Source organism: Melopsittacus undulatus, chromosome 2 (assembly GCF_012275295.1).
Source record: "Melopsittacus undulatus isolate bMelUnd1 chromosome 2, bMelUnd1.mat.Z, whole genome shotgun sequence".
NCBI lineage: Eukaryota > Metazoa > Chordata > Aves > Psittaciformes > Psittaculidae > Melopsittacus > Melopsittacus undulatus.
In genome coordinates, this window is record NC_047528.1 from 28,036,713 (window position 1) to 28,063,953 (window position 27,241).

General features: G+C 43.3%; 1 long non-coding RNA gene across 1 annotated transcript; it reads left to right on the forward strand.

The window, feature by feature from the left end:
- Positions 1–436: 436 nt before the first annotated feature.
- Positions 437–19,553, forward strand: LOC115946283 (uncharacterized). The gene is made up of 4 exons (XR_004080378.2): positions 437–503; positions 4,413–4,534; positions 12,854–12,937; positions 19,422–19,553. It is a non-coding gene; the product is annotated as an uncharacterized lncRNA (long non-coding RNA).
- The last annotated feature ends 7,688 nt before the right edge of the window (positions 19,554–27,241 follow it).

Genomic DNA, 27,241 nt, shown 5'->3' on the forward strand with positions numbered 1-27,241 from the left:
CACATCTCTCAAAACCACAGCCTCAGTCTTTCTCAGGCACGTAGGTGCATCTCAGTTTATATCCATATGACTTCCTCATTCTCTCTCACCTTTCTACCCCTTTTCTTTCATGGACAAGGCTTCATCTCCTGCAGTGCCCTGCCCCAATGATCTCGGACCCTTCCCAGGAACAGATGACCTACGCTGTTTAGATCTGTGTGTTTTGTGTCCTTGGACAGAGGTTTTCCATTGTTTCAGCTGACACTAAAAAGGGGGTATCTCATTGATTCCTTTTTTACCCTGAGTGGAAAATGGCTATTGCATCCATCAGGACTGGGAGTCACTTCCTGTTTCTCATGTCTCTCTTAAAATGCCACAATGCTTCAAGCCATAGCTCTGCTTGTCCATCTGCAATTCAAAACCAGCCTACGTGCTGTCTCTTACACTGGGATCATAAGTTTCTAATGCCTGTACTAGACAATCTGTGGATTAAAACATGTAAAACTGCAGGGGGCAAGGGGTAGGTAAGTAACGATATTGTCTTCCAACAAAGGACACTATTTTGAGGTGAGGAGGATGTAGCTGTTTTTAAAGCTTCTTTTAGAAAGCTTTTAGATGCAACTGAACGTGGTAAGTTCCATATGGTGTCACAGTATTTTTTAATTATTTCTTCTACTCCTCATTTCTTGTTAACTGTGTGACATTTTGCTATGGTGTGTCTTGCTTTTCCTTCAACCCCTCTTCCCAGTTTCATGTCTATATATATATATGTATATATATAAATATATCTGTCTAACTATGTATATCATTCTCATTTCTTGGGCAAGGGGAGGGAGGAGACAAGCAAAAATTGTTTCTGTGACAGACATTTCTTCAGCTTACCTTCTTATCTAGAAGTTGAAATCCATTTACATCATTTGAAGGCTTTCCACACCATGGCTGGCTCTTCCTCTCTGCCCTGTTCTGCCTTCCACCCCACTTCTCTGCACAGCCCTCACAGCTCCACCTGGAGAAGTCTCATCTACCAGATTCTTACCCAAATGGCCCAAAACCTCCTTGCTGTTGTGCTGTCCCTTTTGTGCAATCCCTGAATTCATTTGCAAACAATTGTCCTGAGAGTAGACTTAAGATATGTTAATACACAGGTAAGACTCCTAGTTTTACTTGTACAATTCCAGTGACAAAACCCTGTGCTGGGAATGCCACTTTATCAGCAAATGGATTTTTCTTTCCCCATTGCTTGATGTGTTGATCTGGGAAATCTTTTCCTGATTGTTGTTTTGGTTAGATGGGAGGGAAATGGCCATGGCAGCATATTTTTAGCTTTGTCCTGAGTTAAACTTCCCGCCACCTCCAAATCTACCTTTCCTGTAACAACTCAAAAAGAACAACATAAATTCCTGATGGCTAGAGCAGAAGGGAAAGGATGGCACTTACTATTGTAAACAGGATAGGAAAGAAAACACATCAAAAAGCATATGAATCTGTTTATCAGCCTCTATATTCTTCTTAATAACCAAGAGCCTGCTGAAGCTGGCAAACCAAATGCTACATAAATCTTTGTCATTCTTTAGCTTGCAGATGGTTCGGATTGCAGACTGTTGGTGTTTTTGCATATTTTGGGACCCAACCATTACAGCAGAATCCCCAATTTTTGTTAGTTTCTAGGCAGTATCGTAATCTAAATCTTAAAAAATAACATAATTTTCACAATCTGTCTAAAATGTAGCTACTACAACGAAGCATGAAATAAGCTTAACAGATCTATCTCAACTCGGCTTGTGCCTCCCAGCACCTCAGTCATCCCTGCTGAAAGCCCATTAGAGTGCTTAAGTGGCACCACAGCAATAAAATATGCCATAATTTAGTAAACTGCTTTGCATGACTGTCTCCTGCACCCACATGGAACCCCAGGGTCCACAGCAGCTTGCCTGGCTGGGTCTGTAGTTTGGCAGGAAATTACCATACGCAATATACAGAAAGGTACCTGTGTGTATAATACTCAGTCACACACTCTTAATTTCAAAGAACTGTTTGCAACATGAGCTAGATCCTCCCTCATTTGAAGGCAGTGAAAAGACTCATGCTCTCCTTTTAAAGCTGATGCTGTGCTTAGGTTCAATATAAATGTTTTTACTTCAGTTCTAACTGGGTGTCGTCTATAAAGCGACAGACTGCAAGAAGGCAACCTTTATATTAATTTATTGACATCGTATTTGCTCATTAAGCATCAGTGATTTGGCCAGCACTGAAGAAGACTCAAAGACTACTGCTGCCCCACGGATGTTATAATCCAAATCAGGTATAGAAAGAAAAAGTTCTCAGGGAAGTTAAGGGCACGCAATAACTTTGAAGGCTCCCTCTCTTTCCCCTTAAGTTCTTTTCCTTCTCCCATTTCCATTCACAGAAATAAAAAATGTGTGCAATCCCTTGTCCTCTAGCATCGTAGCAGCTGCCTTCTCCTTACTGGCCCAACAAATGAAAATTTCCACCTTTTTATATGTTAAATATGCACTGCTAATATATGTTGTCTTTTAGGCTTTATTGAGCTGATATTATCCTTCCTTCTTGCTTTGTCCGTTAGCACCCAAGACTTCCTGAACTGCTGGTTAATTTACACCAGGACACCTGCTTTAAGAGGTTAAGGACAAATTCACCTTGCTCCATTGCAATATATCCTAGCATAGAGTGTCATAGTCTCAAATTTCTGTTTAAGCCTCAGGGGTTTTTTTGTCCCTGTCCTTTTGTCTCCTTTTGTACTGCATCAAACATGAACTTCCTCTTTTGGCATCCCAGGCCTTCCCCAGCTGGCAAGTGGCCCCATCCATGTTGGTCATTAGAACTTACATCAGATCATTACTGGTGCAAACTTTCCTTTCTTTGTCCCTGGGTCACCCTCACATGGAAGGAACTGTTGCGTTCATCAAAAACAATAACATTGCTGAAGTTATGTGTGTTCATAGCTCAACAGAAGAATCACCTCTGTGGCAGCTGGTTTACCACAGATTTGTAAAGTTGCCCTTATCTCATGGTTCCCAGACAGATCACTAGGATCTCACATATTTGCACTTAATGCTATAGCACTGCTCTTTCTTGGGACAAATGTTGTCTATACAGAGGAGAAGATGAGGCCATACCTGAAGCACTGAGTCTGCTGGGTGGACCCCTGCACTGTGAGACTCTACTGCTACTGTTCCTCCACAGTCCTGCAACTTGGGATGTAGCCTTCTGTACCCCATCAGGCAGGTAGGATGATTGCTCTGCTAAGGTTGAAGTAATAGGCTGCTCACCTCATTAGCCCAAGTCATCTTACCATTGTTCTGCACCATTGTTTTCACTCCTTTCCCCCCCAGTTTTCTATATATTGCTGTGTTCGCATGTCTTTGTCTGTCCCTGTGTAGTTGTGAGCGTGCACACTGCCAAGTGACCCAAGCTAACTAGCCTTGTGCCGTAGGTACTCTTGTACAAACCATTCAGACAGCATCCTTGTTTCGTTTGGGGGTTCGAAGCAAGCAGTGGGGGTGGAATGTCAGTGGTGGGATTGAAACAAAATTTTTGTTTGCCAAATTTGTCAAAATTTCTGTTTGTCAAGGTCTTTTTTTGTTTCTTTGTTCTTCCCGAAAGCATTTGTTGGCTTTGTTGATTTTCAAATCTCTTCTATGCTTACCAGCATTTGGTTAAAAAAAAAAAGTAGGGAAGTCACCTTTCCAGCCTGATGCTGTAAGATTAATTCTACCTAGCAACTGGTAGTTTTTAGTATAAACTTCTGCAAAGCTGCATGAGTTACACTATAGAAAGAATGAAAGGCTCTATCTTGTTTAAACAGGTTTCAATATGGTTTGCACTGAAGGGTTAATTTCTGTGTTAGCTCTCTGCCACACCTAGGACAAATCTTCCCAAACAGCAGGAGTCAGAGGCTGCACCCAGATGTGCACGTTTAAAGCATCACCTGATATCTTCAAAAGCTTCATGTTACACCTGATTTTGGACAACTGCATGTATCTGCTACCCCTATTGCTCGCACCCCATTTGTTTCCTATGAGCCAGGCCTTGGTGTGGTCACGATAAACTGGATCCAAGAGTAAAATGCTTCTCCTTATTACTGCACTGGCTTGGTGCCTGAGCTTGCATTGGATCAGCTCTGAGCCGTTCACTCCTTTAGCTGCACAATCACTAGAGTTGCCTCCAGGGAAGCAGCTGGAGCTCACTGGTGGGGGAGAAGGGGGAAGGAGTAGTGAAAGGGCTCTTTGCAGGCAGCAGTAGCGCACATTTACTTTGATTTAGATGTAATACAAAACCTTGCTCTTGATGCCTGAACAACTGACACTATCAGCTTGGTAATGAACATGCTGGAGGTGGTGGAGATGTAAAATGGCCCAAATGCTGAGATTTCTGTGTTCATCCATTCTTTTTCTCCTTTCTTCTCCTGACAGGCAGGGCACGCTGGAAAGACAACAGGAACAACAACATAAATTAAGAGGGGCTGAGGGATAATACTGGTAAGAGAGGATGGGATCCACCAGTAGTCAGGAGTATCCCTACCTTTGCATCTGAGGTAAGATTAAGATACTAGGACATTTAGTTACCTTTCTACTCAATTTGCAGCCTTGTGTAATAGCCCAGCACCTTTTGTATATTTCAAATATATATATTTTAAAACATTTGTAAGTTATAAAAGATCACCTGGCTTAATAGGAACGAGGAAAGATTTCCCAAGGAATGCTTGGCATGAGGGAGGTTTCCTTTGTGATATGGTAATTCTAGTAAAGTAGAGCAATAAGCATCCGTCCCCAGGCAGTGGCTTGTTCCCATCATACAGCTCAGACTTCCCAGTATTGCTCACAATTTCAAGAGAAGTTAAAACCATGGTTATAATGACAACAGAATGTGGAGTGGGCTGTAGCATACTGCTTGTAAGTATTCTCCCTGGACCAGAGAAAAATAGGTATCTGGCAGTAATTTAAACCTGTTTTAAAACTTCCTTCAAGAAAGTTTGCAAGAAGATCACCCTCTCAAATCCCAATGGATTTGTGGAAAGATGTTTACTCCCCAGCAAGCCTCAGCTTTTGCCTGGTTATAGAGGGGGGAAAAAAAAAAAGGAAATGAAAGCAATCTCTCCCCAATATTTTTCTCTCCAAGATTATTTAAAACTACAGAGATACCAAATCAAGTTTCCTTTATATTTTTGAGTCTGGTTGTTGGAGTAGTGATTACAAAAATGAAACACTGAAGAAGCTGAAAGACATGTAAGAAATATTTCCACAGGAAATCCCTGTGGTCTGTTGGTAAGAACTTCTTTGTATCCAGTATAACGCAGCATTGAGTGCACCAGCACAGGGTAAACCAAGCTGTGGCAAGGTGACTACCTACTTGTTCAGGATAGCTCAGACTCTCACTAGGGAGAAAAATTATGCAGGAAAAATAAAAGTAATGGCAATTTGTAAAGAAACACAAAGACCAAGAGAGAAAACTGTAGTCTCAATCTAAGAAAAATTCTCAACTATCTGCTCTGGGGAGGCTTAGACAAAGAAGATCTGTCATCCTGCCTGTGACTTTGTTCTGTAGTTACTGAAGTCAAGAGCAATATTCCCATGAAATGAAGATGTGCAGTTATGAGTCTTGACTGTCTTAGAGATAAATCATCCACCTTCACTCTTCTAAAAAGGAGCTTGCAATCCCTTGTTAAGATTACCAAAATCTACATGCCAAGAAACACCTGACCATTTCTGGAAGTGACAGAGCAGAATACAGAGCGTTCTGAACAAATTGCATCACTCAGATGATTGATAAGAAGCCATCATCAGTCAAAGGCATGGTTCAATGTTTTAATATATGTACCTTGCCAGCACACCAGTTAGTTTTCCTTCAGTCTTCAATAATTTATAGCACAAGAATTAGATCCCTAAATACTACGGCCCCTTTTGAGTGGAAACCATTTAGAAATAGATTAAAAATAGAAAACTTTATGAGCAATAAATTCCTTACTTAGATTGTAAATGGAAACATAGTATTTAACCAGTCAACTGTGATCAAATCTGAGCCTACTTGTATACTGGTAAATATCTCTACCAGCATGCAGCTTGCCACAGAAGCAAGATCCTAATATGAAAACCATGGATCATTTCTGTTGCCTTTTCTCCAGTAAGACTGCCATTTGCTTTCAATAAAGAATTGCCTGAGGAAAGACAATAGAAGCAGGTCCCATATTTGAAAAACAAGAACAAACACAAATAAATACAAACCAGGAGTGAAGGAGAAGGAGCCAAAAAAAAAAAATAAACCAGAGGAAAAAGAGAAAGAGAAACAGACAATTTAATGAAACTGTGAGTATGGAGGTTAAGGCAATTTTCATGCTAGTTTTAAACCCAAATTAAGAGGAAAGTGGTAAGTATTATAAAAGAAAAAATAGTGGGTAGACATGTTTTGGCATATGATGCTTTTCTCAGTATGCATGGGGGCTGCCGCCTTGTTTTGGTTTAGGAGGCCTAAAAAGATGTTCTTTAGTGTGAAGACATCTTTGAATACATTATCATATTTGCTACAGCCTGTGTTTTGTATGAGTTACGGACTGAGTATTTAAGCCCTACACTCAGCTTCATGGTACCTCTGTCTTCTCTAAAGCAGTAACTTCTGAACACTTATTTATTTCTTGAATTTCAGGAAGTATTCTTGGTATGAGTGGATTGGGAGAAGCCTCTTGATTTTAGTAAATATTTAATAATGAAGAAGGAAGAAAGAGTGGAGAGGGTTCAGAGCCTTTCCCTTATGTTTATCAAAACTGCAGTCTCAAGCACTTGTTTAAGTGTATAGTGAACTAAAAATCCATTAACACCTTCCAAGATAACAGTGCCCATCCATCTTCTCTGTTTATCCTTTCAATACAGCTGGAGCACACCCACACTCTGAATAATTCCTCTCCCAGACAAAAGAAAAACACCCTAACAACAGTGGGGGAATGGGTATCAACCCAGCCCAGGAGGCAGGAAGGGAAGGAGGTGAGGGGAGCCTGGATTGAAAAGAAGAGAAGAGCATAAAGCCTTTAGTATTAGGAAGTTATGGTCAGCTAAGCCATGACCTCATGAAAAATGAGAGGAAGACAAAATCTTTTCACTGGGTAGGAGGGTAGCCGGCAAGGGAAAATGGTATGGACAAAGAACCCTTGGCACAGGAAGGGAATTGAGAACCTAGTGGAAAAATAGGGGTACACTGGTGTGTCTCTATTGAGAATGGGTGGTGGGAGTGATTATGGTACCTTTTAAATAGGGAGTAGGTGGAGAGGGACACTGAGACACCAGCAAGGTAGTAAAAATGGCCTCATGATGCCTTAGGTATGAAACATGGGGCTGAAATGGGAAGTGTCACATAGGGAAGGTTTTTTTTGTGTACAGTATGAAAGGTGTCTTTAAAAAGGACAAATTTTACAGATTCATAGAGTGGGGATCCAGTCGAACTGGGAGTTTCCAGGAACCAGATCCCCTGAGAGCCTTTGCTTTGCTGTAAATTCTCCCCATTGCCTTAGGGTGCCTGGGGATGTGAACTTGCTGTCCACAAAGGGCTCAGGAAACAGTCTTCAGGCAGACCCTCCTGTAGGACAGTTAATCCTATCCACTTCCACAGCCCCCCCAAACATGAACTTCCCTCCCAGCTGTCCATCTGCTCTGGGGAGCCATGTGTCACTCTGGAGGAGGGTGAGTGAGGATGTGCTCTGTAAGAGCAGCACATCCTCATGGCCTGAACAGCAGTATTTTATGAGTGATGGCAAGCTGCGTTCAGTCTGTCCAGTGCTTTGGGAGTGCATTCACACAACAGCGTTAAGAAAGAACAGATGCTGAAAAGACAGTTTACAGGATGCCATTTCTCAGAACCTCACCAAACCAGTAACCCTGCACATATGGCCTGCCCATCCGTACTCCAGTATGCCCTATTTTTCTCTCTCCATAGAGGCATCAGTACCTTTACAAGATTCTTTTGCATTATTGTCACACAACAGTTCATGGATTTTTCTAATCTAACACATTGTTCGGGTACATACTTGCACTGCTGCTAAAGCACATCCTGAGCTGCACAGCTTCAGACAGCTTTCTCTTCACCACAGAGCAACCACCAAATACTCAGTGACACACGATCTTTTTTAACACTGTGGTTATAACCACGGCGTTCATCTAGCAAGTTCGTATCTGCCTCTGGAAGCACCAACACAGGAGCAAGGCTGTGCTCTTAATACCATCTCAAGCTGTCTGTTTTCTGCTTGGGGAGAGACATAAGAAAGGCAAATATGGCTGGGAAATTCCACTCCCTAAATGTGCTACAGACAGAGGCTGCCTGTTTTGGGGTGAAGCAGTAGAAATATGTTAGGGTGGTGGGTTTGAGTAGCCTGTTATAGTGTGGCTATAGCACTTCTATAGACGCAGAACACAAAAGGCCTGTGTAGGAGCTCTTGAGGAGACACACTACAGTCCCAAAAATTAAAGAGAAGTCAAGGAAATAGTTTTTGTTTCCTATCCCTGTGGATTTTTCTGGTGTGAGTATAATTTCATACTCATTTAGGCAGGGGGAGTAGGATTACACAAAATATGATTAAGCATTAGAAATGGAGAAGAGCAATTAGGATCAATCAGATTGCATGCATTTTTAGAAACCTTAAGCGATGGACACAGGACACCAGAGTGCTGTGTGCTGTACAGACACAAGACAGAAGATCCCTACCTCTCAGGACTGAGCAGTTAAACTTCAAACTGAAGACAACAGAACAGACAAATCAGACAACAATTCAGGTATCAAAATCCATGTAGATGAGGCCCTTAGTGACAACATTTAGTGGTGGACTTGGCAGTTATGTGGTAATGGTTGGACTTGATCTTAAAGGTATTTTCCAACCTACTTGATTCTATGATTCTATGATTCTACGATTCTGTGATCATGACAGACCCGCACGACAGTCTACAGCATACAGACAGCTACAACTGTTGTCAGCCTTTCTCAGAAAGGTAGTTTTAAGGAATGTAATGGAATATCTGAGGGGCAGTGTAAGATGACAAGCTTACTGATATTTCTGGAGAAAGATGCAGGGGCAGAAAGAATGGAGATCTCTGTCTAAGTGAGCAATGGCATTAGCAGATTCAGTGCATATGTTTGTTAGTGCTGTGTAGCCTCTTTGAAGGACTGCTTTTGTTGGCCTGATCAGTTCAACTGCTCAAAAAAGGGATGGATGGAAGGTAGATGGAAGGGAGATTGGATGGAGGGAAGAGGGAGCAAAGAGAACGAAGAAAAGCCACATCTGCTGTGTTATGAGAGCCATTCCATGGGCTAGTTGGAAATGTGGCAGTGTACTTCAAGTACATGCTACTTCCCACTTTGAAGCAATCCCATTTTTTTTCCCTCTCTGGCTGAGATCAAAGCTGGACAGGGAGTGGGAAATGGACCTGTGCAGAAATACAGTGTTTTGTTTCACCTGTGACTAGGAACATATATAGCTCTGAATCTGACTAGTGGCAGGTAGCAAAGTAGGATGTGTCAGTAAATTCCCTGCTGAAGCTGCTTTTATTTAATCCATTTGAAGCTCTTGCACGGTGCCCATTGACTTGATGCTGAGTGGTAAATGAAGCATTCTGCATTTCCAACTTGGACCTAGCACAAAAAAAATAACCTTGTGCAGGAAGGAAGGACATTCTGAGCAGTCCTTGCACAGTATCTCCAGGCAAAGAAGGGACCTGTTTCTGTCCCTTAGCACTCTTCCTCAGAGCTGGAGGACAGCCTTGACCCATGGGAGTCCTCTTTAGTCTCCAGCTGTTGATAAAGCTGGGATGGACTCTTCCCTTCCAGTTGTTTTGGGATGCTACAATTGGCAACCATGTGTTTATTGCCCACTTGCTATGAGAAGGACAAAGACTGGTGAGGGTGGGAAGATGCTTGTGAGCCAGAGATGATGTGTGAAGTACAAAACACATAACAAAATGCATCTACATAGAATCATAGAATAGTTAGGATTGGAAAGGACCTCAAGATCATCTAGTCCAACCCCCCTGCCAAGGGCAGGGACACCTCACACTAAAACATACATAGCACATACAGGGTATGCAGACTTTTTGACTGTCCCAGATGGATCACCTTGAAGCAATTTCCTGATGTAAATTAGCTCCCCTTGAAATATCCCAGAACAAATGCCAGTCTGCTGCAGGGAAACTGAAATATTTGTCATAGATGAAGAGTAATAAAGGAAATACAAACATAAAAAAACCTGTGGTCTGTAGGTGAGTATCAGGGACAGGAAAATGTGGCTGCAGAGAGAGGTTATAGATTAACTGACCATAGGAAGGAAATTTGTTGCTTTCTCATATTTGCTATCAAAAGCTGCTTCCTAAAAAGGAGAGTATTATTTTGCAACTGTAATATGAATACGTAATATCATAGTATCCACATTGGTTCTGTAGCAGCAAACAAACAGAAATGAGGGAAGGAATGATCCTGGAATAAGACCAAAACCCCCAGTCAAAAAAATGTGCCCTAGTGCTATATTTGCCAAGAAGTTCTTTTACCTGGATGCCAGCCCTAATTGAAGTTTTTCACCCTACATATCTACTGTCACTGATAACAGGCAATGTGTGGGTACTGTGGGAATGCTTCCCTCTGTCATTCCCCTTCATTGTCCTCACTCCTGTCATTATCCTGTGCCTGTCCACGTGGATACCAGTTGGAGCACACTGTAGAGCCTTATTTTCCCATATATGTGAATTTCTTTCCAGTGGAAACCATGATGCAGGAAGGAGCAAAAACTGTACATCAGTATCTTATTCACTTACACAGTTATAACATGGTCAGGGTACATTTTAGGAACTGAAAAGTCTCTGTCCCACCATTTTAGACACACCGAGAGGGTACAAGTTGCTTGATAACAGCTTTCAAAAATTAGGGATTAAACTGTTTCTTACTGCCCTCCTCTGTAAAATGGGAATAATACTTAAAGCAAAGCAAGGAATGCTGACATCAGCTTTTTTCATGATCATATGAGTACACCAAGAGAATAATTATTTGCCTGTAAGCACTTGATTTCACAGGTGGCTTCAAAATTACCAACAAAATATAGATATTCTGCACACCTAAATGTGAAATAGCTCCTGTTACAAGCAAAAGGGCAAAGGAAGCCTATGAAATTTGATAGGTAAATGTCTGGCTGAGATTTTTGTTAATTAAAGCATATAATTTACTAAAACAACAAAACACAGTGGGCTGATTCAAGACCATCTGTCCATGATAATCATAAACATACGTTCATAGTATTGCATCATTTGAGTAATGCCCGTAGTTGAACAAATATTTCAGAAGAAAGATAAACCCACCAAGCCTAAGTTCTTTGTGTGAGCAAAATGATGACAGTCCTCAGTCAGGACTGGGCCTCCAGACACTTTGACAGTATAAAAAAGTAGCAATAAGGAAAAGGAATGGAAAGTAATCAAAGACTGAACAGCAGGTTGTAATATGTTTGAAACTGTTGACTAATATACATCTATGACTAATAAAAAGCATATATTGACTTCTCAATTACTCAAGTTTTGCCTTGCTCGAAAAATATTTTCTTATTTTGAGTCTTCCCTCACAGACTTCTATAAGAAGCAGAACAAACAATGATCAAAATATGCACTGGAATGTTTTCCTTTGGGGGAAAAAAAAGAAGAAAAAAAGAAAAAGAAGAAAAGCATCTTTCTCCTATGACAGTGTTTGAATTTTAATGTAAAATGCATTCTAAGCTAATGCTCTCTTACACAGGCTTGTTCTTACACTGAGAAATGACAGGTTTTTTAAGCCTGCCAAAGATGAGTTCAGGTCTTTCTTTTCAGCTTTGCATTGCTTCTGCAATACTTGCTGACATCGCTGCGACTTAGGGGAGCATAGTCTACCCTACTTTAAGGGTGAGCTGTGGAAATGGGAAATGCTGACAGCTGGGCTTCAAAGGTGAAGGAGGAACTGATGTTAAAAGACTCTTTAAAAAAACAAAATGGATAAGCAAAAGCAGCAAATAATTAGTCAGACTTTAAAGGAGATTCTTTCTATATTCACAAATTCACATTACCCGTACCCATGTTAGCAACTGCAAGATAGTAAGTCTATGCCTATGCTAGTAAATTAAATATGCTTATGATCCCACTGAGTCCCACTGTGACTACCCATTTTGTTAAACTCTCTTATCTCCCCAAACAGAGTGGCTGATTGCTGGCTGATTACCATACTACATCTAGGAACTGTGTGGGGAAAGGCTGCACATCCTAGATGAAGATCCTTCTTACCAGGGTTCCTTCTTCCAGTTTAATAGTCTGGACACTCAAATTCTAGTTCCAGGGGACATTCACTGTTTACTTCACCAGTATAAGGAGGACTGTGCATTTGTCTACTAACATGAATAAATGTGTTGAAGTCAACAGAATAACTCATAATAATGAAGGTATAGCATATGTTATACTATATATGTAAATCTACAATATGATTAGTAATTATTTCAACATCAGTCTCTGCATACTCATATGTATTTGTTCTGTGAAGCCACAGACTTCCAAATACTTGAGAAGATCTGTTGGTTATTTATACACTGACTGAGACAAAGAGAGACAGTAAAAGCCACCAGGAATGCACATTAAAACATTTAGTTTATTTCTTTTGGCAACTGAAATTTATATTATATTTCTGATTGCCCTTTGCTATGCCCCGAGACAGAAAATTCACAGTATTAACCATTCGGTTTTGGGAAGATGAGGCCTTCAACAGAAGACAGGAGATGTGTGTGGATTGTTTAAAGTAGCTAGAAGCCTACCAGAATTGTAAATCTATCATGGTTTTATTGTACTTTCCTCCAATAAAGCCTTTTAATTCACTTATTTTATAGTTTCAGTGATGGACATACCAAACACACATTGACCTGCTAAGACCTAACTAACATGGGGTTAAGGAAAAGATGTACAAGATCACGGTAAGAAAAACATTCCATGTTCAAATTCAAAGGATACATTTCATAAAATCATAGAATAGTTATGGTTGGAAAGGACCTTAAAATCATCTAGTTTCAAGCCCCCTACCATGAACATTCTGTTAAAATTAAGCCTTCTATGCCTAGCTGTCAACCTCACTTCTTGGTGACACAGGACCTGGTTCTATATTACAGGCCGGCAGCAAAGAAGAAAAGCAAGAAGGCAGGGAGACAAAATGAGTATTTATTTCTTACTCTCCTAAGTAATTGTGTATTTCCATATGTGACACAGCAAATTAAACCTGGTTTCTGGCTCATTTTTATCTGATGGTGGGATTCTCTGGTGGTGCCACCTCTGATTAAAGCTTTTAATGAGGTTGGGACATAGAATATTGCTCTCCTGTGTAGATTCTTTTATGCCTAACGTGGCTTGGGCTGGTCATATACATTTTCTTCCGTATAAGGCTGTAGACTTTCCCTCTGCTATATTCAACTGTCTTCTTTCATGAAATATGTAGGAACCCAGCATGTTTGAAACTGCTAGCTGTAAGTGAAACTGGGCTCAGAATGGCCAGGAGTTATTTGCAAAGGGAGGACAGACAGACACCCAAGAGCACACATAAGCTCAGAGCATGACTGCATCACTGTAATTTGCACTGAAGCTAAAAATAAACAAAAAAGTCTGATTTCACTGTAGAATATCTTTCTTAATTGTAAAAGTTCAGCTGGGCTAGAAACCGAGTTAACCACATTTTAATGCTAAGCATATCTGAAGACTCATGCAGCAAGCCTAAGGCAAGTGTGTTCTCAGAAAATAGGCTCTACACCAGGCACTGACTGCAGCTGCACCAAATAATTTCTTTTGCATAACTGGAACCTGCAATGGGTTGCAAAGGCCATGCACACTGTGGCATGAGTGTGGAAAAGCAGAAAATGCAACCACTATCCCAAATGAAGACACGGAAGCTCTACTGCACCACTGGTGACTCAGGCCTGCTTCTTTCAACCCTGCCAAAAAACTCAGGAAACCTTGTCTTCAGAAATCCGTAGCCGTGTTACTGAAACTTCCCAAATTCTGTCAGTAAGTGCACACATCCTCTTTACAGATATTGGCAGCATAAAAACACAGAAATGGCATGATTCTGTGAGGAATAATCTGGAGTCCAGGGTTCCTATGGCTCCATTACATACTCAACAATAGCTCAGCAACAGATGCTACAGGGAGGAATTCGGCAGATGTACCGCACAGAAGAATTTTCACTGAAGCAAATCGACTTCAGTGTGAAGGATGTTGGAAAGCTCATGTTTTAACTTGTGTGGGAGGAGAAGAAAGGTTCCCATATTTCCACCACAGCTTCTACCAACTCACAGTGGGACTCCAACCGCTCTGAGTAGATCCTATTCCCTGGACGCCTGGGAGTCAGGGACAGAGTTAATGGTCTCTCTGTTCAATGAATGTGGATGATTTTATAGATTGCAGTCACTCAAATGGGATCCTCCTGCACCTCAGGGACAAAAGAGCTCCCTTTACTGCTTGAGTTGCAGGCCAACTGAAATCACTTTTGTTTGTGGAACAGGGAAGGGCCAGAGCTGTGACCTATGAAACAGATCTGTGAATCTCTTGGCTTATAAATGCCAGCAGAGAAAGGCTGGGCCCATTCTGACAATAGCATGTAAAAACTCTGACCTGACAGTGAACAAAATGTTAACTCCTCTTAACAAAGGAGTCTCTAGACTGCTGCTCAAAGAGGGGAAGTTCTCAAGTAGGTATTCTGTCATTTAGGAGACATACTTCCCTGCTGAAAGCAGGCTCCATCACAGCGTTTCCTACTATTGTTGCCTAGCATCTGGATTACTGCAGCTCCCCTCCAGGGGGCTGGTGATATAGATTCTCCAAAAGCTTCAAGAACAGACTTAGATTGCTCCCTTAGTAAGCAGAATTTCCTGGAGGGGAAGCACATTGCACCACTGTTCCACAGCTTGCCCAAGTTGCCAGCAAGAGCCAAGAACAAAGCTGGTTCTTCAATCTGCAAGGATCTGCAAATGCATTTGGCCCATAATATATAGCACTAAAAGGCTGGCAGGGCTCTGACGCAGGAGTTGCATATGCTTACTAATGTGCTTTGGATAGCAAAGTCCAAGAAGATCTGGGGCGGTAGGAAACTGAGCCAACCTAGCAGCTTGGTGTTGCCAGCACACTGCGATACTACTCCTGCCCCCCCCGGCACCCTCCTGCTCCCAGCTGGGCCTCCTGCCCCTTCCCTGGCATTGCTCTGTGTGGTGCTCATCTGACCAATGCAGGTGACCAAGAAAGCTGACTCAACTCCTAAGCCCAGCAGACCACTCACTCTTTTGCTGGCTGTTTTCTGATGTGGTTAGCAAGATAAACTGACCTGCTCTTAAAATAAGTGAAAGATAAATGCTGGAGTTGCTGCAAGGCAAGCATTAATGGCATGTGCCTGTGGGGGAGGAAATGCAGGAGAAAAAAAGATCATCAGCCCCGTTTCAGCAGTAGCAAGCTGCTAAATTGCATTCAGCTTCATATGAAACCCACCCTTGGGCCTTGCTCACTGCCAAGTCTTTTTTTTCCTTTTCTTTTTAATCGCAACCCCCTGCAGTGGGTGATATCTAATCTATTTTGGGACCCTGTGTGCAGTTCAAACAGATTTATTTTACAGGAGGTATGGATGATGGCAACCCACTGGGCACATAACAGCCCAAACTGTACCTCAGAGTACGATTCCAACACAGCATAAGCTGCTCTAAATTTGGGCTACTGCTGCCTGATTCTCCTCCTTCCTCACTCACACATTTCTTCCTTTCCGGCACGTTTTGGCCTTGTGTCTTGTATGGTGTCGGGTGCCATGGAACCAGAAGACAAAGCAAGCTCAGGGAGCTAAAGTAGCTAGTCTAACCTGTCAGAAAGTGGTTTATTTCCTCAGGAATCTGTTTTCTAAATCAGATCACTGCACAAATGCATCTTATGCAAGAGAAGGGGCACAAACATTTAGCTGATGGCATAAAGAAAGGAAATAAAGATATTTTGCCCTTTTAACAACCTTTTAGTTTTTTCGTATGCATGGTAGGCATGTTTTCAGGCTTAGACACTAGGAACAAAAGGGAAAGATTCACAAGGGACTCAAGCTGAGTTTTTTATCTCTAGGCAGGTACTCAAGGACTGTGATTCATGAGCTTCATTTAGGCATCTCCCCCCTTCCAGGCACAGAGGGAGTTAGTCTGTGCTGCATCCTTTTCCTAGTAACAAAACCAACCAGTGGGAAATGAGAAGGCAGAGGAGAGCTGAGATTCTTCCAGTTCTCAGTTTTAGACATCTGCATGTGTGAGACCAGAACATATTTTGAACCCTCCTTCCTTTCAATCACCTCTAGATCATAGAATCATAGAATATTTAGGGTTGGAAAGGACCTCAAGATCACCTAGTTCCAACCCCCCTGCCATGGGCAGGGACACCTCACACTAAAACATGCCACCCAAGGCTTCATCCAGCCTGGCTCTAAACACTGCCAGGGATGGAATATTCACAGCCTCCCTGGGCAACCCATTCCAGTGCCTCACCACCCTTACATTAAAGAACTTTTTCCTTATATCCAATTTAAACCTTTCCTGTTTTTTAACCCATTACCCCTTGTCTTATCACTACAGTCCCTAATGAACAATCCCTCCCCAGCAACCGTATAGGCCCCCTTCAAATACTGGAAGGCAGCTATGAGGTCTGCACGCAGCCTTCTCTTCTCCAGACTGAACAGCCCCAACTTTCTCAGCCTGTCTTCATACGGGAGGTGCTCCAGTCCCCTGATCATCCTCGTGGCCCTCCTCTGGACTTGTTCCAACAGTTCCATGTCCTTCTTATGCTGAGGACACCAGAACTGCACACAGTACTCCAAGATTTAGGTAACTAGCTCTTGCCCTGGCAACAAAAGTGTCTTGCTGAAAAATGGCCTCTGAGGAGAGATATGCAATGGTTTGAATATCCACCCAAGGAGAAAAGAGATCAAGGTTCTCCTTGGAGGGACAATGTCCAAACCTGCAACTCCCTCTTCTCAAACGGGAGGTTCTTAGACAAGAGCTAGGAGGCTAAACTGCATGAGCCTTCCTTCATAGAAACATAGAATCATAGAACAGTTAGGATTGGAAAGGACCTCATGATCATCCAGTTCCAACCCCCCTGCCATGGGCAGGGACACCTTCTTACCACAGAGACCACTGGATAAAAAAGCACCAAAGGATCACAAAGCCAGGAAAAGCACAAGCAATAATAGGAAGCCCAACTCTGTACTCTCAGCTCTCAAGGTGCTCCCTTGAGAGATGGAGATCCTGAGCACCAGTCCTTGATTCCAGCATAGATTATGGGTTTTTTTAATCCAGTAATTTCTTGAAGCAAAACACATAAGGAAATCCAGGGGCAGGGCTATAGGGAAGGTATTAATTCTCCTTACTCACTAATGCCTTTGATTTTTCAAGACACAAGACATTTGTACAGTTGCTAATAACACACTTTAAATGCCCAACAGCTCCAAGCAGCAGAGAGAATTAATGCTTTGTTATTCTAAGAAAATAGATGTGTATTTTAACTGTAGTCATAACAAAGGAAGCTTCAAGCACTTCCCTACATGCCAGTTGGGTTGTTTTTCTCATCACAGATATTCATCTCTCTATGGTCCATAATGTCTTTCTGTGTTCATACGTGATGCATTCTGACAGGTTTTTTACAGTTAGAATTTGGTATTTCAAGAAATCCATTCACAGTCTGGCTTTGAATATAGCACGTGAAGTTACTTTAGCTTCCACATCACTTTTCATTTTATTTTCAGCAAACTTTGGTTAGCATATTCCTGAAAATGTGTGAAATTTCTAGTTGGAAAGGACTCGTTTCAATTCCACTTCTGCTAACAGAAGTTTGTCATCTCTCTGAAAGATAAAGACAATGGGTTTGACTGAATGTTAGATTCCCTTCCTACATACTGTTACTTCTGGAATATGAGTGCATGTCAGGAAGTGAACACATGGTGTTGTTATTCCACCAGGAAGCAGGATTGCCAGAGGTCAGTCTGAAACTGGGGACACTGCATGGCTAACCTGCTGCTGATGTTCAGATGTTGAAACAAACCACAGCTTTTTGTTTTGATAAAAACAAACCTTGAGGTAATCGGGCACATGGGATTAACAGCAAATAGTTGTACAAGGTCTGCAGCAGACAGGCACTAAAATAATGTAAAAAGGCAATACTAAAGCCTCTTTGCAAAAGTTTTAAAGTTTAAAGATTTTTAAGTTTTACAGGCAGAATCTTTTTCTAACTGCTTATGTCAAACAGAATTTCTATATCATTTCCTTGCATGAATAATCTTAAAAACCTTAAGTACTGGTACTCCTCTTTTTTACCAGCTCTGTAGTATTAGGCTGCTGTTTAGAAAAACACTATTCCGTCCTTCAATTTCCACATTTATTGTTTTCTTGGCACCTATGTTCAGGCCAGGAAGAAGAGCTTGGTGAGAAGAAGGGTTATGGATCTAGGATTTTATTTCTACAGAGTCTGGCATGGTCCTCTCCTGTGAGGCTGCACCTTGGTACCTGGATTGTGTGTTTTGGTGAGAGAGAGGCAGCTGTTTGTCTAGGAAGATGACAGAACCAAAGACAGGTGTGAATTCACTAGACAGGAGTTTTATGTGGGTCCTAATGAGCAGAGGACATCAGATAGCCAGAGAGGAGAAACCCCATAGGGATGGGACAGCCTTTTCACAAAGACAAAAGCAAGCTTGTTTATGAAATACCTATGCTTCATGAAAAGTATATTTTGAAAACTGTATTCCAAATTGGGTGGTGAGACTTAACAGAAAGAGAAGGACTGAAGTCTCTAAAACACCACAGGACATGTGGCTACACGCATAATGCCATAGATCTGGAATACCTGACATATGTTCCTTGCTTGGGGGTCTGGAAGAATGTGTCATGGTTGTCTTTTGTTCTGAGCTTATTTCCCATAAAACAAAAGTGGGAAGAAGTGGGTGAGGCAAAAGGATAGGCTGGTGCACATCCATGCCTCACCCTGACATACCAGAGAGATGTATATGCCTAGACTTGGGACTATTGTGGAGGCACTCCTGACTTCTGAAGTTTAGATATACTCCATCAGATTCTTTGATTTTGCTTGCAGCTGCACGTAACAGAAAAGTATAGTCAGTGCTGGTGGGAGAGTACAATATAGTGCCCTCTCCAGCACTAATATCTAACCCATACTGGTCATGTAGGGAGTTTGAGCTGTTGGGCGAATGTGGAAGGATACTCTCCTGTGACAGTGGAGTGGTCATATAAGAAGCCACCCAGAAGGTTCATTCAACTGCCCACAACTCTATAAGTATCCTTCCTGCATCCATGCTGGATACAATTCCATGCTTGTGGAAATGCTCCAGGAGCAGTAGAACTATACCTTATATATATAAAATATATACACTTTATATATATTTTACAGGACAAAATGTCAGAACTTGGAAGGCTGGGTCTATAGAAGCACGTGGCAGAGTTATCAGCATCTAGAATAAATGTACGTGCGCTGCCCTAGCACAAACACATCCCCAGGTACCCTGTCCTGCACGACTGGAATCTGCCAGGTACTGTATACTCAGACCACAATCTACCAAACAGCTTAAACATGTGCTTAATTGCAAGCAACCAAGTCCAAAACTTAAACACAGGGAGAGACATGTTATTGAACTGCGGGCAAAATAGCTTAGCACTTCACAAAGTCAACCTGTGGCAAAATTGAACCTTAATTTCTCGAAGTATCATAATTTCTCATTTGTCTTTGAAGCTTGAATTTGGAAATGAGGGTGACTGTTATTTCGAGGTGTATGACTCATGCCCTGAGTAACCAGAACAAAATCAGAGACAAGGGAGAATTAGAAGCACAGGAGATACTGTGGGGGAAGAAGCAGACAACTGAGTAAGAGAGCTCCTGGGGTGAACTCCTTGTCATACCACCTGCAAATACCTATAATTCACTGCCACAGCATCACTTCCATTACCATCTTTATTACCAGATTACCTAAGTATGATTTATGAAGCACCTGGGGAAAAGAATTACTTCTGATCCCAGCCTGGCCATCTTCCCTCCTATTGTAAATGAGTATATATCTCTTACTGGGGACAGGGCAGGTGAGAGAATATGAAAGGACTTTGGTGAGGTTTAGGAAACAATGACATGTAAATTATTCTCCTGTCATGACATTTTTCAGGGTCTGTTAACATGACAGATTGTGCTGGTTACTTTTCATATCCTGTATTCCACAGGGCATTTTGCATATATGCTTTATGTGTCCAAGTTCATGCCTACAAAGTGGCTCTTAACACAGGATTTTCCAATGCCAGTGTTGCCATATGCATAACATACAAAATTCTGATTAACATATTGGACCTGAGCAAGATTCTGTGTTCTTACAAGACACAAGAGACAATTTATATCATAAAATCACATAATGCTTTGGGTTGTGTCGTGGTTTAAACCAAGTCCCCCAACTCCCGGAGAGTTAGGAAGGAGAATCCAAAGAATGTAGCCCCCATGGACTGAGATAAGAACGGTTTAATTGCTAAGGCATAACACAAAACCCCTACTGCCATTTACTACTACAAATAATAATGATACAGCAAACAGCAAGTGAAAAGAATACAACACCCCACCAGCCACCGACCCATAACTCACTCCACCCTGCCTGGCCAAGCACCATGTGCTCCCTCCTCCATTTTTCTCCAGAGCTCCCCCCCAAACCTTCCCTTTCCCAGTATGCATCCTGGGCATCACGTGCTATGGTATGGAATACCTCATTGACTAGCCTGGGTCAGGTGTCCTGTCTCTCCTTCCTCCCGGACTCTCCTCCTCCACCTGGCTGGAAAAAAACCTTGAACAAAAACACCCTCAAAACATGCTCAAACCATGACATTATCCACCCCTTATTCCATACCATTCACGTCATGCCCAGATCCCACATTTTCAATACACCATCACTCTTAAGTCCACCCCTCGATCATGAGACATCTCTATGTTACATCTCTGGAATGATGGCCTGAAGTATCTGAGCCCACCAGGCTCAAAATCATTCACTGCCCCCTTCAGCAGTTCTACAGCTTGCTGCTGGGGACTCCATACAGCTGCCTTCCACTTCCAATGCTTCCAAAGCACTGGAGGGGCCCAGTGGATCAGATACTTGGCCATATTGTCCCACATGCCCTGCCACTCATGACTGTCCAGCCTTGGGAACAGTCTACTGGTGCTCCTATATCCTTGTCTAACCCTAGACAAGACCCAGACCTGACTCTGCTAAACTTTTGGGATCAGACAAAATGGCCATGGGTAGAACACACTCTGTGTGTGTGCCAACATGCCAATCACCATTACAATCAGCAGGCAGGTCCCAAGGGCACCCAAAAGCCATTCATAACCGTCAGAACTCTCAGGTGCTGCTGCTGCACTTGTCACTGGGGCTAATGTAGCTTCCCTGCTTGCCAGTTCTCCCACTATCAGCTTCTCTTCTCCTGAGTCCAGATCTTCCTTCTCTGCCTTGCTGGGAAATGCTGCGTGGTCTCCTGCATCCTGCTGGGGCTCGGCGGGCGACTTCCGGGGGACACTCTCGGCCGTCGGAGGGTCGGGAACGGCCGCGGGACTCACCTCCTCCGCTGCCTGATCCCGCCGCTCAGCTACCGCCCTGCTCCGCTCCTCCCCCGCCTGCTCCCGCTGCTCTGCCACAGCCGTTTGGCTCCCCGTGCCACTCTCCCTGGCAGCCTCAGCTGCCGGCAGCTCCCGGGGCCGCTCCTTCCTGGCTTCACGCAGCTCCACACAGACGACGATGAGGATAAGGACAGGGATGGCGAAGAGCAGCGGGACGGCCTGGTACAAGTCCAAGTCCACGGCCACGTCCATCCCCCCCTGCTGCCGGAGCCCCACTGTATTACAAGCCTCCGACACAAAGTACAGTGAAACAAAAGCTTTAGCCCAAGCCTCAAACACATCCAATCCATACACAAAGTACCCGGCAAAATCCCGAAACAGCGAGATCCAGAGAAAAACCTCTAAGAGCCAATAAATCAGCATTGTGACAAGAGACCATAAATCCGCTCAGATCTGTTCTTATCTCAAACCCTCGGGCCCCACGTTGGGCGCCAAAAATGTCGTGGTTTAAACCAAGTCCCCCAACTCCCGGAGAGTTAGGAAGGAGAATCCAAAGAATGTAGCCCCCATGGACTGAGATAAGAACGGTTTAATTGCTAAGGCATAACACAAAACCCCTACTGCCATTTACTACTACAAATAATAATGATACAGCAAACAGCAAGTGAAAAGAATACAACACCCCACCAGCCACCGACCCATAACTCACTCCACCCTGCCTGGCCGAGCACCATGTGCTCCCTCCTCCATTTTTCTCCAGAGCTCCCCCCCAAACCTTCCCTTTCCCAGTATGCATCCTGGGCATCACGTGCTATGGTATGGAATACCTCATTGACTAGCCTGGGTCAGGTGTCCTGTCTCTCCTTCCTCCACCTGGCTGGAAAAAAACCTTGAACAAAAACACCCTCAAAACATGCTCAAACCATGACAGGTTGAAAGGGACCATAAAGATCATCTAGTTCCAAAACCCCTGCCATGGGCTGGGACACTTTCCACTAGAAGCTTAGATTAAACAGGAAAAACATTCAGGATTTCAAAATGCCCTAGATATCAGTGATACTATATCTATTTCTCTAGTGTCATCTATTCTATAATTGTATGATACATTTATTTTAATTATGTTTGAACTCTTAGCATATTATTTTTGTTGCATGCCACCTACCTAGCACAAGGTGGCATGGTAAGACTACATGGCTTTTCATGACCTCATGTCAATACTGTGCTGCAGTTTGAGCTAAAAAGGACACATACACCAGTAAATGCGAACTGTAGTTAGGATTTGTCTTCTGGAGGGATGGTGTGAATTTGAAAGGAAGTCTTTGATTCTGCATTAGCAATGCTGCTGAATGGCTTCATCCATTTCAGAAGCAGATGAAGTGACTCTCTAAAGGTCACTGTTGGCCACCTGCAAGCACCCATGTAAGTCAGTAATGAAGAATGACAGTTCAATGAGTTTTCAGTATCTAAGTTTGTGGATGATCAAAACTATGGAAATAATGCCTCAACTGGCCCTATCACCAACCCTTGAGCAACACATAGAATCATAGAACAGTTAGGGTTGGAAAGGACCATAAGATCACCTAGTTCCAACACCCCTGCCATGGGCAGGGACACCTCACACTAAACCATGTCAAAGCCCTGTCCAACCTAGCCATGAACACTGCCAGGGATGGAACATTCACAACTTCCCTGGGCAACCCATTCCAGTGCCTCAGCACCCTCACAGTAAAGTATTTCTTCCTTATATCCAATCTAAACCTCTGTTGTTTAAGTCTGAACCCGTTACCCCTTGTCCTATCACTACAGTCCCTAATGAATAGTCCCTCACCAGCATCCTTATAGGCCCCCTTCAGATACTGGAAGGCTGCTACGAGGTCTCCACGCAGCCTTCTCTTCTCCAGCCTGAACAGCCCTAACTTTCTCAGCCTGTCTTCATACGGGAGTTGCTTCAGTCCCCTGAGCATCCTTGTGGCCCTCCTCTGGACTTGTTCTAACAGTTCCATGTCCTTCTTATGCTGAGGACACCAGAAATGCACACAATACTCCAAGTGAGGTCTCACAAGAGCAGAGGAGAGGCAGGATCACCTCCTTTGACCTGCTGGTCACGCTCCTCTTGATGCAGCCCAGGATACGGTTGGCTTTCTGGGCTGTGAGTGCACACTGAAGCTGGCTCATGTTCATTTTCTCATTGACCAAGACCCCCAGGTCCTTCTCTGCAGGGGCTGCTCTGAATCTCTTCTCTGCCCAACCTGTAGCTGTGCCTGGGATTGCTCTGACCCAGGTGTAGGACCTTGCACTTGGCATGGTTGAACTTCATGAGGCTGGCATCAGCCCACCTCACAAGCATGTCAAGGTCCCTCTGAATGGCATTCCTTCCCTCCAGCGTATCAACAGAACCACACAGCTTGGTGTCATTGGCAAACTTGCTGAGGGCACACTCAATCCCACTGTCCATGTCACCCACAAAGATGTTGAACAAGACCGGTCCCAACACCGATCCCTGAGGGACACCACTCGTTACAGATCTCCAGCCGGACATTGAACCATTGACCACAACTCTTTGCGTGTGCCCATCCAGCCAGTTCTTTATCCACTGAGTGGTCCACCTATCAAATTGATGTCTCTCCAATTTAGAGACAAGGATGTTGTGTGGGACAGTGTCGAACGCTTTGCACAAGTCCAGGGAGATGACATCAACTGCTCCACCCCTGTCCATCAGTTCTGTAGCCCCATCATAGAAGGCCACCAAATTGGTCAGTCAGGATTTCCCCTTAGTGAAGCCATGTTGGCTGTCACCAAGCACCTTGCTCTTTTTCATGTGCCCTAGCATGCCTTCCAGGAGAATCTGCTCCAAGATTTTGCCAGGCACAGAGGTGAGACTGACTGGTCTGTAATTCCCCGGGTCATCCATTTTCCCCTTCTTGAAAATGGGGGTTATATTTCCCTTTTTCCAGTCATCAGGAACTTCACCTGACTGCCATGATTTTTCAAATATGTTGGACAGTGGCTTAACAACTTCATTTGCCAGCTCCTTCAGGACCTGTGGATGGATTTCATCAGGTCCCATGGACTTGTGCACATTCAGGTTCTTAAGATGGTCTCGAAACAGATCTTCTCATACAGTGGGCCCAAGGTCTTCATTCTCACAGTCCCTGCATCTCCCTTCCAAGACTTGGTTTGTGTGGTCAGAGCCTTTGCCAGTAAAGACTGAGGCAAAGAAGTCATGAAGAACTTCAGCCTTCTCCAAATCCATGGTAGCCAGTTCTCCTGATAGCTTCCAGAGAGGGCCCACGTTGTTCCTAGTCTGTCTTTTATTTGCAATGTAATTATAGAATCCCTTCCTGTTATCTTTCACATCCCTAGCCACGTTTAATTATAACTGGGTCTTAGCATTCCTAACCTGGTCTCTAGCTCTCTGGACAACATCCCTGTATTCTTCCCAGAAGAAAGCCTGTCCTTGCTTCCACCTTTTATAAGCCTCTTTTTTTCCCTCGAATTTTCCTCAGCAGCTCCTTATCCATCCAAGAAGGTCTCCTGGCTCTCCTGCTGCACTTCCTTCTAGTTGGGATGCAACACTCCTGAGCTTGTAGCAGGTCATCTTTGAATATCAACCAAGAGTCTTGGGGCCCCCTGCCCTTTAGGGCTCTATCCCATGGAACCTATTAAGCAGGTTCCCAAAGAGGCCAAAGTCTGCTCTCTTGCAGTCCAGGGCAGTGAGCTTGCTGCACGCTCTTCTCACTGTCCTGAGGATCTCAAAGTCAACCATCTCGTGATCACTGCAACCAAGGCTGCCCTGGAGCATCACATTTCCAATGAGCCCTTCCCTGTTGGTGAGCATGAGGTCAAGTATGGCACTTGTTGTTGGCTCCTCTATTGCTTGCAGAAGGAAGTTGTCTTCCACACAGTCAAGGAACTTCCTGGATTGCTTGTGCCGAGCCATACCGTCCTTTCTACAGGTATCAGGGTTGTTGAAGTCCCCCATGAAGACAAGGGCCAGTGAGCATGAGGCTGTTCCTATTTGTCTATAGAGCACTTCATCCACAGGTTCCTCTTGATCAGGCAGTCTGTAACAGATCCTCACAGTAATGTCTCCCATCGCTGTTCTCCCTTTAACCCTGACCCACAATCTCTCTGTTGACTGCTCACCTGTCCCCAGACAGAGTTCCATACCCTCCAGCCTATCCCTAACATAAATGGCAACTTCCCCTCCCACCATCTACAGACATCTACAGACATCAAAAATCTGCCAGCACTTCAATGAAGAGTGGGGTTTCTTTCTGCCTGTTATGTTAATGTCCAAATAAATGGCACAGTCCTGAAGTAGAGAATCCATTAATGTAATTGTAAGGCCTACTTCAGACAGGATAGACTACTACTGATCATAATAGTCTTTCCCAGGCTTAATATCTATGAACTCTCCCTTCATTTGCATGTGGAACCAGCACTGGTAATACTTCATTAGATTTCAGAATCTCCCATGGGATCCTGCTTGGCTGCTGAGTGCAAGTCATTCTGTAATTGTTTTTGGAATAGTTTATCATACTGTTTCCTCAGCTGCCAATAAAAGCTTGTCTCATGTCTCCCAAGACTCATCTTTCACAAGAAGTTTTACTTCTACGCATCTCCAACTAATTGGAGAGAAACCCTTTTTTAAAATTTTTTTCTCTTGTATGTTTCTAAATAAATCTTCCTTTTTATTTGCACCCTAGACCTGAGTCCTTGCAGTTAATTTAAGCCAGCTGCATCTATTTCTGGCTGGTGTTCTGCCCTTTCTGAATCCCATGGGCAGAAGCTGATGTCAGTTGCAGGTATTTGAAAACCTGTCTGGAAGGTGCATTACTGTGAAGCAGGTGAAAATCTGTGCATCTTGGAGATCAGAAGATGAACTCACCCAGTTAAAAGACAGGTGACCTAATCTAAATGGGAAGAGGTAACAGCTTTATCTTTAGCAGGCAATGGGCCACAATAAAAGAATGAGGGAGGTGTGGGAAAAGATTTGTCCCTATTAAATGACAGCTTCTATCAGCCTAGCTGGAATTCAGAATGTGGGAGAGCAGGGATGGTGGCTGTCATTGCTGCCCTTGGATTTTTTTTTGTGAGGGGAAGTAAACAACTCTAAATTTCAGCCTTGCTTCTATAAAAGCTTGTGTGGGTGTCCCAGTAGTGTTTGATTAACAGTTTACAGCAGGAGCTGCAAGGAAAATAAGATTTTTCTTTTCCAAACAAACAAGTTTAACTTAATGAAGACTCAAAATTAATATATGTTGGGGGGTTACCCCTGGAGTCTCATTATCCCTAATTGGATGTTTAATTTCATGAAGTAGTCAGTGTTAACTTTTAGCTTGGTGAGGGAAAAGACCTCATATTTAATTGCCCCCAAATTTTCCTTTATTCCTGGGAACACTTGGCAGGATTGTATCTCTAGTGGCCAAACTGTCAAACAAGCTCTCCCTTTTCAAAGGACATTCTCTGGGGGTTTTTTTCTCCTTTTTTCTTTCCTTCCCCTCACTACCCAGGGCCAGCTTTGATTCTCCCACTCGACACCTCCTACTTCATAGGCAGCACCGGTCCCAAGAAGCCCTCCAGCAGACTGAAAACCATGACTGCTTTCTGCCTGGGTGACTTCCTCT